General features: G+C 36.8%; 1 long non-coding RNA gene across 1 annotated transcript in view; it reads left to right on the top strand.

Moving 5' to 3' along the window:
* The first annotated feature begins 393 nt into the window (after positions 1-393).
* Positions 394-12,500, top strand: part of LOC125027040 — a 35,768-nt gene continuing 23,661 nt past the window's right edge. The window contains exon 1 of the long non-coding RNA XR_007114978.1: positions 394-546. This is a non-coding gene — a long non-coding RNA (uncharacterized LOC125027040). The remainder of the gene's footprint in view (positions 547-12,500) is intronic.

Here is a 12,500-nt window from a genome sequence, read left to right as displayed (position 1 = left end):
AAACATATACGACAATGAAAAAAAGTGAGAACTCTAAGGTATATAAACGTATTCGAAAGAGTGAGGGCGGGAGAAGTGATCGAGCCTTAACACGATTCGCAAACCTAGTTACGTTGCCACATCTTCCGTATCCTTTTCCATCCTCTCCTACTATGAATACCATTAGTGACTATAATTTGTATTTGACAAAAGGAAATCAAATATTCCGCGGCATGTTACGTTGTCGGTCTCTGAAATATTTCTGTAATATGCAGTAACAGGATAAAATTGGACACAGCCATGCCTAGTTTCGAGAAATAATGTCGTTTGTCTTCAGTAATAGCTTTGAATCAAATTTAAAAATTGAATGAAACGTAAACAATCTAATAATACCAATCAATGGCCATTGTGAGTCCACGTGTCAAAACTTTGAGCAGAAGACAATGCTCGGTTAGTGGTTACCGTCAACACAGCTGTGAGAAGGGCCACTCACTGAGCTTAAAGACCAAACCGCAACGGTACACCTGCGTGTCTTCTGTGCTCCTCCTGCGAATTTCACCGGCCCAGGTATGCTTTCAGATTGTGATGTACATTCTGGGTATTTGCCGAACAGTAGAATCCCTTCTCTGAGAGATGACATATGTTGCGGGAATTGATGCGTCCGTAGTTGTTAATTATTTGGACACTTTGTTTTGATTTACTGTCATCATAATTATTGGCAGATTAGACGGCTTGTATATGGTAGATTGCCCTGTTAAATGATACTTTTGTTTTTTGTTGGGAAGCTTATGCTATCGGTATTTTAGATGTAGAAGTATGACCATTGAATACTAAAGATAGGTTAGATGTCTAAATTTCACCTTACGACATTCTGGCTCATGCCAGCTTTCACTGCTAATTTTACTACGAGTGAAAATATCTCTGCTTTCTTATTCATTTCTGGCATGATTTCACGTGTGCATTAGTAAAAGCATGCACTGCAAGCATATGTACTGTACGGGAATTAGTAATAATAGTAAATTCACTCATGATATGAAAAAAAATGGTTAAATGAAATGTTACATCCATTGATTTATAGTATCCGTCTTTGACGGATTGTAAATGATTAGATATCATCGGCTATTTGCATACATAACGAACACCATAATACAATTGGGTGCATATAAAAGTGTCAACAGGGTGTCACGTTGCCTTATCAGTCTTTTTATCTACGATGCTTGCCTCAACGGTAAAACTCGCACTTCACGAGATATGTTTCAGTTAGTGTGAAATTTGAGTATGTGTTTGTTGCATGGTAAAGTTTTATATTTTCGTGTGATTTAACGATATTATAGAGCGTTCTCCATAACAGGATTCAAAAGGTGACTGACTGCGGATGAATCAATAAGATTTGGCACAAGTTTTAAGCCATTTTGAATGTTAGGAAATTTGAATTTCATTCCCCGAACTTTCATTGTATGTACAAATGTCATCAGATTTCTGGTGTTTCGGGAAAAAAATATTATAACAATCTTGGTCAGATCTAATCTCTTTGGCCCAAAAACGATAATGTATATATATTTAGTACGTGTATGCCTGTTTAGTTGAACATATGAAAGTATATGTATGAATATCAAATTTATAAATGCGTATGCTTGTATCTATACATCATTGTATATGGATTTATATACATATGTATCCAATATATATGTGTGTATATATATGTTGATATATACACATATATGTACTTATACATATTTGTATACATATATGCACACATATTTGTAGGTATAAACACATATATACAACATATATGTATACAAATATGTACACACACACACACACACACACACATACACATATACACATATCTATATAATGTAGTAGTCTAGGTAGTGTTAGGGAGGTCAGGTCAGGTCGGAGGATCAGGCATTCTGTGCGAAGGGTGGCCGGCATAAGGGAGAAGGCGGAAGATATGGGAAGCGAGGGAAATATTGGCAGAAGAACCACTGTACAAGTTGAGATTAGGTAGCAGCTTGATTAAGGAGGATCCCACCAGTCTACGGGCGTGGACATCAGCGGATGGAAAGACAATGACCTCCCTTCGCTTCCGTTCGTCTGTCCTCACCTGCCCCGTGTTTACCGGGTTGCCTCTCTTTTCTCTCTCATATATTCCTTCCTCTCCTTGTTCTCCTTAGACCTGAAGATGGAATCCAGGAGTACTCCGAAACTGTTGTCTCAGTTTCAAAATATTTAGTTTGTGCATTGTAGGTTTTCTATGTATATATATGTATACATATACATGTATGTATATGTTGCAAGTCGAACAGTGAAGAGAAGTACAGGAAAACACACGAATATGCCGAAGGCCTTTTCGCATTTGATGCTTCATCAGGGCATGATGAAGCAGTAAATGCGAATAGGCCTTCGGCATATTCGTGTGTTTTCCTGTACTTCCCTTCATTGTTCTACTTGCAATTTGTTCGACATGAATATCACATGTGTATATGTATGTATATACATATATATGTACATGTATATACATACTTATGTATTTATATGTGCATACATATGTATATATATGTGCATACATATGTATATATATGTGCATACATATGTATATATATATGTGCATACATATGTATGTATATGTGCATACATATATATATGTGCATACATATGTATATGAACATATGTATATATAAATGTCGATGTTTATACATATATATGTTATGGAAATATATATATATGTATAAAGGAATATATACATATGTATATATGTACACACGCGTATATATACACACGCGTATATGTACACACACGTATTTATACACACGCGTATTTGTACACACGCGTATTTGTACACACGTGTATATGTACACACGCGTATATGTACACACGTGTATATGTACACACGCGTATATGTACACACGCGTATATGTACACACGCGTATATGTGTGCACACGCGTATATGTACACACATGTATATGTATAGACATGTATATTTACACATATATGTATAGACATGTATATTTACACATATATGTATACATATATATATACTTATATACAAATAGATATATAGATATAATATATATACATAAACATGTATACACACACATCAATATGTGTATACACAAACTTGTACATAAATATTTGTATATATACATACATATACATGAATTTATATATACACATACATAAACACATGGTTATGCATACACACATATATATGTATACATATAAATACATATGAATACATATATGCTTACATGTACACTCAAATCAATATATACACATAAATGTATATGCACATGCATAAACATAATTATATGCATACATATAAATATGCGAATATATACATACATAAGTAAATGTACATATACATAAGTATGTGTATACATATACATAAATATCCGTATATATACATATTTACATAAATATACGTATATATACATATCTACATAAATATACGTATGTACACATACATATACATAAATATTTGTATATGTATATGTATTTATATACATGTATATATATGTATATACATTTATATACATGTATATATATGTATATACATGTATATATATGTATATATATGTATATACATATATATATGTATATATATGTATATACATGTATATATATGTATATATATATGAATATATATATGTATATACATGTATAAATATGTATATACATGTATATATATGAATATACATGTATATATATGTATATACATGTATATATATGTATATACATGTATATATATGTATATACATGTATATATATGTATATATATGTATATACATGTATATATATGTATATACATGTATATATATGTATATACATATATATATGTATATACATGTATATATATGTATTTACATGTATATATACATATATGTATATACATATACATATATGTATGTATATATATGTATATACATGTATATATATGTATATATATGAATATACATGTATATATATGACAATACATGTATATATATGTATATACATGTATATATGTATATACATGTATATATGTATATACATGTATATATATGTATATACATTTATATATATTTGTATATACACGTATATATATGTATATACATGTATATATATATGTATATACATGTATATATATGAATATACATGTATATACATGAATATACATGTATATATATGAATATACATGTATATATATGAATATACATGTATATATATGAATATACATGTATATATATGTATATACATGTATATATATATGTATATACATGTATATATATCTATATACATGTATATATGTATAAAATGTATATATATACGTATATATGTATATACATATACATATATGTATATATATACATATATGTATATATATGTATATACATATACATATATGTATATATATGTATATACATATACATATATGTATATATATTTATATACATATATGTATATATATGTATATACATATACATATATGTATATATATATGCGTATATATATGTATATATATGTATATACATATACATATATGTATATATATGTATATACATATACATATATGTATATATATTTATATACATATATGTATATATATGTATATACATATACTTATATGTATATATATGTATATACATATACATATATGTATATATATATGCGTATATATATGTATATATATGTATGCATAATGGTAGATGTGCATATATATAGATATACAGATTGGCATTTACGCACTTGTAGAGGCAGATTGATCTATAGATTCTGTCGAGTACACTTACAAGTGGCGTGCTTTCGTTTATTGCCTCACAAAAAAAACTTTGAAAAATGCCCATGATGGGCACACAAGCTTGGCGTGTATAGAAAGATGTCGTTTTTATCATCTGTGAAATTTCCTCCTCCGTTTGACGTCATTTGTTTTTCGTGGTTCACAATTTCCTTCTAACGCAGATGTTTTCATAGTCATTCGCTGAAAGCTAAGCCGGCATGTGCGTAATATATGCCTTCATTTAGCTGGCGGACACAGGTACCCAAAGTGTGTGTGTGTGTGTGTGTGTGTGTGTGTGTGTGTGTGTGTGTGTGTGTGTGTGTGTGTGTGTGTGTGTGTGTGCGTGTGTGTGTGTGTGTGTGTGCGTGCGTATGCACATGTATATATACATATACAATTATGTATATTATATTTATATACGTATACACACACGCAAACATGTATCTATACATATATATGCATATGTATATACGTGTATACATATATATATATATACATATACATATATACGTACATATACATATATACGTACATATACATATATACGTAGATATACATATATACGTACATATACATATATACGTACATATACATATATACGTACATATACATATATACATACATATACATATATACATACATAGATACGTGTATTATATATACACACACACACGTGTGTGTATAGATATATGTATATATAAAAATATATATACACATATATATTTATATGTATATATGTGTGTGTGTATGTGTTTATACACATAATAGAATGTATATTAAGATGCCACACTCATTATATCTTAATTTCATTCCTAACCTTTGTGTCACGATTCATTTCCGTACAAGGTCAGCGAAATCCAAAACATAAGTAGTGATCCAGAGTAATTGCAGAAAATTGGGAGCCCCCAAATACTGCCGCTATTATGAGGCCTTTGAAGAAGCAATTGGCAGAGGCAGGTGAAAGGACACGTTTTCTGCTGGGATTCCGAGGGTCAAATATCATTGCTTTGTAGATATTCACACACACGCACGCACTTACGCCAAATGCATGTTTATAAATGTCGATATAATTGTATATATGCATACATAGATATATCTGTCTGGCTGTAATATGAATATAGAAGGTTGGCAGAGAGAGATGGGAAGAATGACATATGTACGGTGCAATGACCTGCAGTTGTGAGAATTACAGCGGTGTGGAGCGAGGGAGGGAAGGAGGGAGGGTATGTGTGTGAGGCGGTGGGAGTAAGTGACGGAGAGAAGAGGAGAGGGAGAAGGAGAGAGAGAGAGGAAGAGGAAGAGACGTAGAGAGAGAGACGTAGAGAGAGAGACGTAGAGAGAGAGACGTAGAGAGAGACGTAGAGAGAGACGTAGAGAGAGAGACGTAGAGAGAGAGACGTAGCGAGAGAGACGTAGAGAGAGACGTAGCGAGAGAGACGTAGAGAGAGAGACGTAGAGAAAGACACGTGGAGTGGGGGGCGTGGAGAAGAAGACGTGGAGAAGGGGACGTGGACAGGGAGACGTGGACAGGGGGACGTGGTTAGGCATAGGGAGACGTGGAGAGGGGGCGTGGAGTAGGGGACATGGAAAGGGGGCGTGGAGAGGCAGACATGGAGAGGGGGACGTGGAGAAATGGACGTGAGGTGGAGAGAGGGGGACGTGAGGTGGAGAGAGGGGGGCGTGAGGTGGAGAGAGGGGGACGTGAGGTGGAGAGAGGGGGGCGTGAGGTGGAGAGAGGGGGTTGTGAGGTGGAGAGAGGGGGACGTGAGGTGGAGAGAGGAGGACGTGAGGTGGAGAGAGGGGGACGTGAGGTGGAGAGAGGGCGACGTGAGGTGGAGAGAGGGGGGCGTGAAGTGGAGAGAGGGGGGCGTGAGGTGGAGAGAGGGGGGCGTGAGGTGGAGAGAGGGGGACGTGAGGTGGAGAGAGGGCGACGTGAGGTGGAGAGAGGGGGGCGTGAGGTGGAGAGAGGGGGGCGTGAGGTGGAGAGAGGGGGACGTGAGGTGGAGAGAGGGCGACGTGAGGTGGAGAGAGGGGGACGTGAGGTGGAGAGAGGGCGACGTGAGGTGGAGAGAGGGCGACGTGAGGTGGTGAGAGGGCGGCGTGAGGTGGAGAGAGGGGGGCGTGAGGTGGAGAGAGGGGGACGTGAGGTGGAGAGAGGGGGACGTGAGGTGGAGAGAGGGGGGCGTGAGGTGGAGAGAGGGGGGCGTGAGGTGGAGAGAGGGGGACGTGAGGTGGAGAGAGGGGGACGTGAGGTGGAGAGAGGGGGACGTGAGGTGGAGAGAGGGGGACGTGAGGTGGAGAGAGGGGGACGTGAGGTGGAGAGAGGGCGACGTGAGGTGGAGAGAGGGGGGCGTGAGGTGGAGAGAGGAGGGCGTGAGGTGGAGAGAGGGGGACGTGAGGTGGAGAGAGGGGGGCGTGAGGTGGAGAGAGAGAAGAGAGGAGGGAGATAAAAAGCAAGAAGAGGGAGAGAAAAATAGAGGAGGGAGAGGGGGCGGTAAAGGGAAGAAGGAAAATAAAATAAGATAAAGAAACAAATAGAAAAGCGAAAGCAGAGACAGACAGACTGTGCACTTTATTTTGAACGTGTGTGTGAAGGGAAAGGCAGTTGAAGTTTGTTGTTTCACTTTCCAACGACATACTGCCGAGGAAACAAGATTGAAAGAGCGAATTGAACGGACCGTGTCGAGGGTATGTCTCATTTACTTTTGTTTTATTTTCGGGTAAAATCTTCATTCGGGTTCTTACCTTTTCGGTTCTATGTCGTGTTGAGGCAGTCGTTCCTGTCATCCACGCATGACATTACTTCAAAGAATTTTCTCACAGGTGATGTCACTCGGTTGGCTTGAATAGTTATGTACTGTGTCGTAAAATGTCTTCATTGCAACTTTTTGATCGTCGTATCTGTTTTTTTTTTTTTAATGCGTCTACACGCGTTATCGTTATTAGAATTATAGATTGTACTCCCTTTTGTTTTATGATTTGCCGTCTTTATCATATTCAGTGTAAGTGTATTTCTTCATACTCACTTTCATCATCATTACCATCTTTGTGCTGGTTTCTTCATTTATACGTCGACCTTGGAGGCTTCACATACATGATAATTGCCACCGTTTTCCTGTTTGCAAGAAACTGGTATTGCCATTAAGTCATATTTTTCATCTGTGTTACGCTTTTCTTCAACACAGTGTTACTTTCACTTCCATCGCTCTCCTTCCATTCCTTTGTCGTGACACCTCTGCCTACTTCCAAATATGGGTTGCATGACGTGGAACTGGTCCTTATATACAGGTTACATTTGGGTTAGACGTTTTGAACTCTGTAACGGTCTCTATTTTAACAAACAAATGTTGATATTTTGAATTCGGTTTGTTTTTCTTTGAAATTTTGTTGGTTTGAAATACAAGATAGAAGTTTGTTTTAATCAACTGAGATGATTTCACTGTCACAGAAAGTAAAAAAAAAAAAAAAGAAGAAGAGAGATTGCAGCCAATATTATGATGTGCTGCTTCCCGAATCATCAAAGAAATGAGGGTCGATGAATAGTGTTAGAGCTTTGTCAGCATGAACACTGAGAAGCTTAATATTAACCACGCATTGTTTTGAGAGAGAAACGAAGGTCAGCGCTGCTGTGCAGATCATTAGTAAAAGTTTCTTGTGTGAGAGTACGTGTTCATGCATACGCAATAAAGTAACTAGCCAGAGCCGGTACCTCGTTATACGTTGCACCAAAATTAACACGAGACCCGAGGTTTGATAGTGCCGGACGAGAAATAAGATGAACGTTGAGCTGTACGGGATTTTGTCAGAGCGAAAACAAGTTGGGGTATAAAAAAGTGAATGGTTAAGCTTCCAGCTTAATCTTTTTAAATGTTTCCATATTATCAAGTTTCAAGTATGAGGAGTGTTCATAGTATGCAGTGTTTTAGAATTAATTTGAAGATCAAGTAAAGTAATTTCTCATAGTTTAACGTAGTTGAGTTATATATGTCTTTAAGCATTTCGAATTTAGTTGATGAAAAAGGCGATCGTTAAAGTTGATAACGCTCAACGTACCACAGTGATGCAGTGTAGTGCATTTGCATTATTGTTCAGGAAAAGACTTATTTTTTTGTATTTTCAAAAAACTCTCTCCAACACTATTATAAGTAGGATAATTTTGCTTACACCAATTCAGAGCTCATGATCCGTACATTGTCACGTGTCCTTCAGCATATTAAAAAAATATATATATAATTTAGAAATTAAAGAAAACAGTCTAGAATATACCTGGATGGAATATTAATGTAAATCACAACAAATAATAATAGGAAAAATAACAATGACATTTTATCATAATGGTAATATGAATAACAAATAATGATAGGAAGAATAGCAGATAATGATAGGAAGAATAGCAGATAATGTTAGGAAGAATAGCAGATAATGATAGGAAGAATAATTAACGATAATATGAAGAATAACAAATGTTAATAGGAAGAATAACTAATGATAATAGGGATAATAATAAATAATAATAAGAAGAATAACAAATAATAATAGGAAGAATAACTAATAATAATAATGATGATAATAAAAATGACGAGAATGGCAGATTGGCACACAGGCACACTCACGCACGCGGTCCTCGCTAGAAATGGTTGATGAGTATACTGTTGCACCAATACATTGCCTCCCCCCCCCCCTTCAAAAAAAAAAAAAAAAAAAAAAAAAACTTGGCCAAGGAGGTCGAAAATCTTTACTAATTTTCAACTTCATTTTCCTAATAACCATATAGAACAGACTTTGGGGAACTCTGTGATTCTATTATCTCCACTTTCAGGAGGGTGGCCCTTGGGCACACTACTGCAGGCGACGCCTCATATATGTTTGGAGTGCGGTCGGTGTGGCAGTTAATGCTATGTAAATGTATGGATAATTGAGTTCATCATTTGACCTGAAATTCTGTTGATATAATATTCCCCAAAAAGCAAATGTTAATTGGAATTTACGGGCATTAGTCTTGCTATTCGCAAAGCTAACCAGAACTCGGTGTTCAGAATTTGATATTAGAATATTAAGATTATATTCATGGTAATCCAGGCCGATAAACATTCGTACACGCTACACCTATAGGCCTATATGTAATATGTTACATGAACATTTACATTTTACAAATAAGTACATTTTACACATACGCACACACATACATGTTACACGTGTATGTATGTCCATGTATGCAATTACATGCATGGACATATTACACATTCACACATACATAATACACATGTACGTCCATGTCAGACATAAACATACATGTACACTTAAAATGTACACTTATAAGTACACGTGACAGATGCATTGTCCGTGCATGTGACAGATACATGTACATGTTAATTATACACATACATGTAAATATTATGCGCACACATTAACCTTATACATACACACATGATACAAATACATGTACAAGTGGCAACTACACCTACACTTCAAACATACAGGTACACATTGAACATATTCGTTCACATTACATGTTAGACGCACACTTTACACATGAACATACATGTACATGTTACAGATGCAGATTTCCACACATTCATGTATACGTCAAACACACGTGGACATGTTGCAATACATGTGCATGTTACACATACATGTACATGTTTGACATGCATATATATATTATAACTTGACATGCTCATAAATGTTATACATACACATGTCACATTTTACACCTGCATGCTACAAGCACATGTTACGCTTTCATGTTACAAGTACATGTATACACTTACATGTTGCAAGTACATGTCTACATTTACATGTTACAAATGCATGTTACAATTACCTTACACTCACACGTTACAGGTACATGTTACAGTTAGTTTTACCACACAAGCTCGTGTGCACACATTTTTATGTTAAAGTTACCTTACACTCACAAGTTACAAATTCATGTTACACTTACACTTTACAAGTTCATGTTACATTGACAACATTGTTACTCAAGGACATTACAAGAAAAGGTTACACTTACACATTACAAGTAAATGTTACACTTGCGCTTTCAAAGTACATTTTACACACGCAAACACATTTGCACGTACACACGCAAACACATTTGCACGTACACACGCAAACACATTTGCACGTACACGCAAACACATTTGCACGTACACACGCAAACACACAATTTTCACTCAAACATAGACATACTGCGCGACATTCGAGAATTCACTTAAACACACGCACTCTCGCACAATTTTTACGTATTCTGGTCGATTAAATATAAAGTATTATTAATGGCCAAATGATAAAAACCAAAGCCCCATTTTTATTTGTAAGTCCACGGTCGCAGAAAGGTCGTTTTCTGTAAGAGATTTGCAATGCTTTGGAGGGGCAACTTAGACATTTGACTTTCTTAATGCTTGCTTAAGATGTGTAAGTTTGTGGTATTGTTATAAGATTTGAATGGTATTTTAATTATTAGATTTTAGTTTTGTGTGCTTTCGTAAAGAAGAAAAAAACTTATCTCCGAAAGAAATCTGTCATAGTTTATCCCGAAGGACATCTTACTGTAGTGTTTTGAATTAGGATGTATTGTATTGAGATGATAAAACATTTAAATAAGTTAACATTAACATCAGTGCAGTGTGTATTTGTATCTTATTTTTTCGTGAGAGCGCTGCCTGCGTTTGTAATTGTGGTCACGTGGTCCTTGCGATGGTTGAAATGGAATTAGGTCGTAACGTTGGGCATTTCGGTACGGTTGCCGCGAACGATAGGCATTAACCACAGTTATACTTTATTTTTAAAGATACAAATTCCCAAGGTTTTACTATTATCGGTGTTATTATCGTTTATTATCTTTTCTTTCATTTTATTTTTTCGGGATTAGGGGCAAGGATACTCTTTTAAGAGGCTGTACCGACATGCATTTATTTTTGTGTGTGGAGGGGGTCTCATTGGCGACCTTGGCGAAGAGGGTTGTAGTACGTAGTAGGCTTTCGGGCGTGGGCGTACAGTATAGCGACTATGGCGGCGACAGGACCAGTACTACTCATACGTGGGCGCGGACTGACGACCCGGACACATGATATGAGTGGGCGGGTGCATGCGAAGGCGGTGCTTTAGGACATAGTTCAAGGCGCTAATAAGTTGCCAAGGATTGAGAGGGAAATGACGATGATGAGACAGCGGGTAAAGGTTTGCGATAGAGATAAGATGGTGATTATGATCAATAAGATAGAGGAGAAAGAGGAGGGCAGGAGAGAAGGGAAAAAGGAAATAGAAGGGGAGAAGAAAAGAGAAAGGGAGAAGAAAAGAGAAGGGAAGAAGAAAAGAGAAGGGAAGAAGAAAAGAGAAGGGGAGAAGAAAAGAGAAGGGGAGAAGAAAAGAGAAGGGGAGAAGAAAAGAGAAGGGAAGAAGAAAAGAGAGAAGAGGAGGAGGAGAGTTGGAGGGAGAGGTGAGTAGATAGGGAGAGGAGAATATGAAGAAGAAGAAAGAGCTGAGGAGAGACAGAAGACAGGAGACGGGGTCACGGGAGACAGGAGACAGGAGACAGGAGAGAGGAGACGGGGACACGGGAGACAGGGGACACGGGAGACAGGGGACACGGGAGACAGGGGACACGGGAGACAGGGGACACGGGAGACAGGGGACACGGGAGACAGGGGACACGGGAGACAGGGGACATTGGGCACAAGACACTGGGAACTAGAAACTAGGAAAGAGAGTTAGAGAGAGCGAGAGGGGAAGAGAGTTACGAGAGAGAGAGCGAGAGGG

The sequence above is a fragment of the Penaeus chinensis genome, chromosome 7 (genome assembly GCF_019202785.1).
Source record: "Penaeus chinensis breed Huanghai No. 1 chromosome 7, ASM1920278v2, whole genome shotgun sequence".
Classification (NCBI taxonomy): Eukaryota; Metazoa; Arthropoda; class Malacostraca; order Decapoda; family Penaeidae; genus Penaeus; species Penaeus chinensis.
The sequence above is the reverse complement of the archived record's forward strand: the minus strand, read 5'-3'. Positions and strand labels throughout refer to the sequence as shown.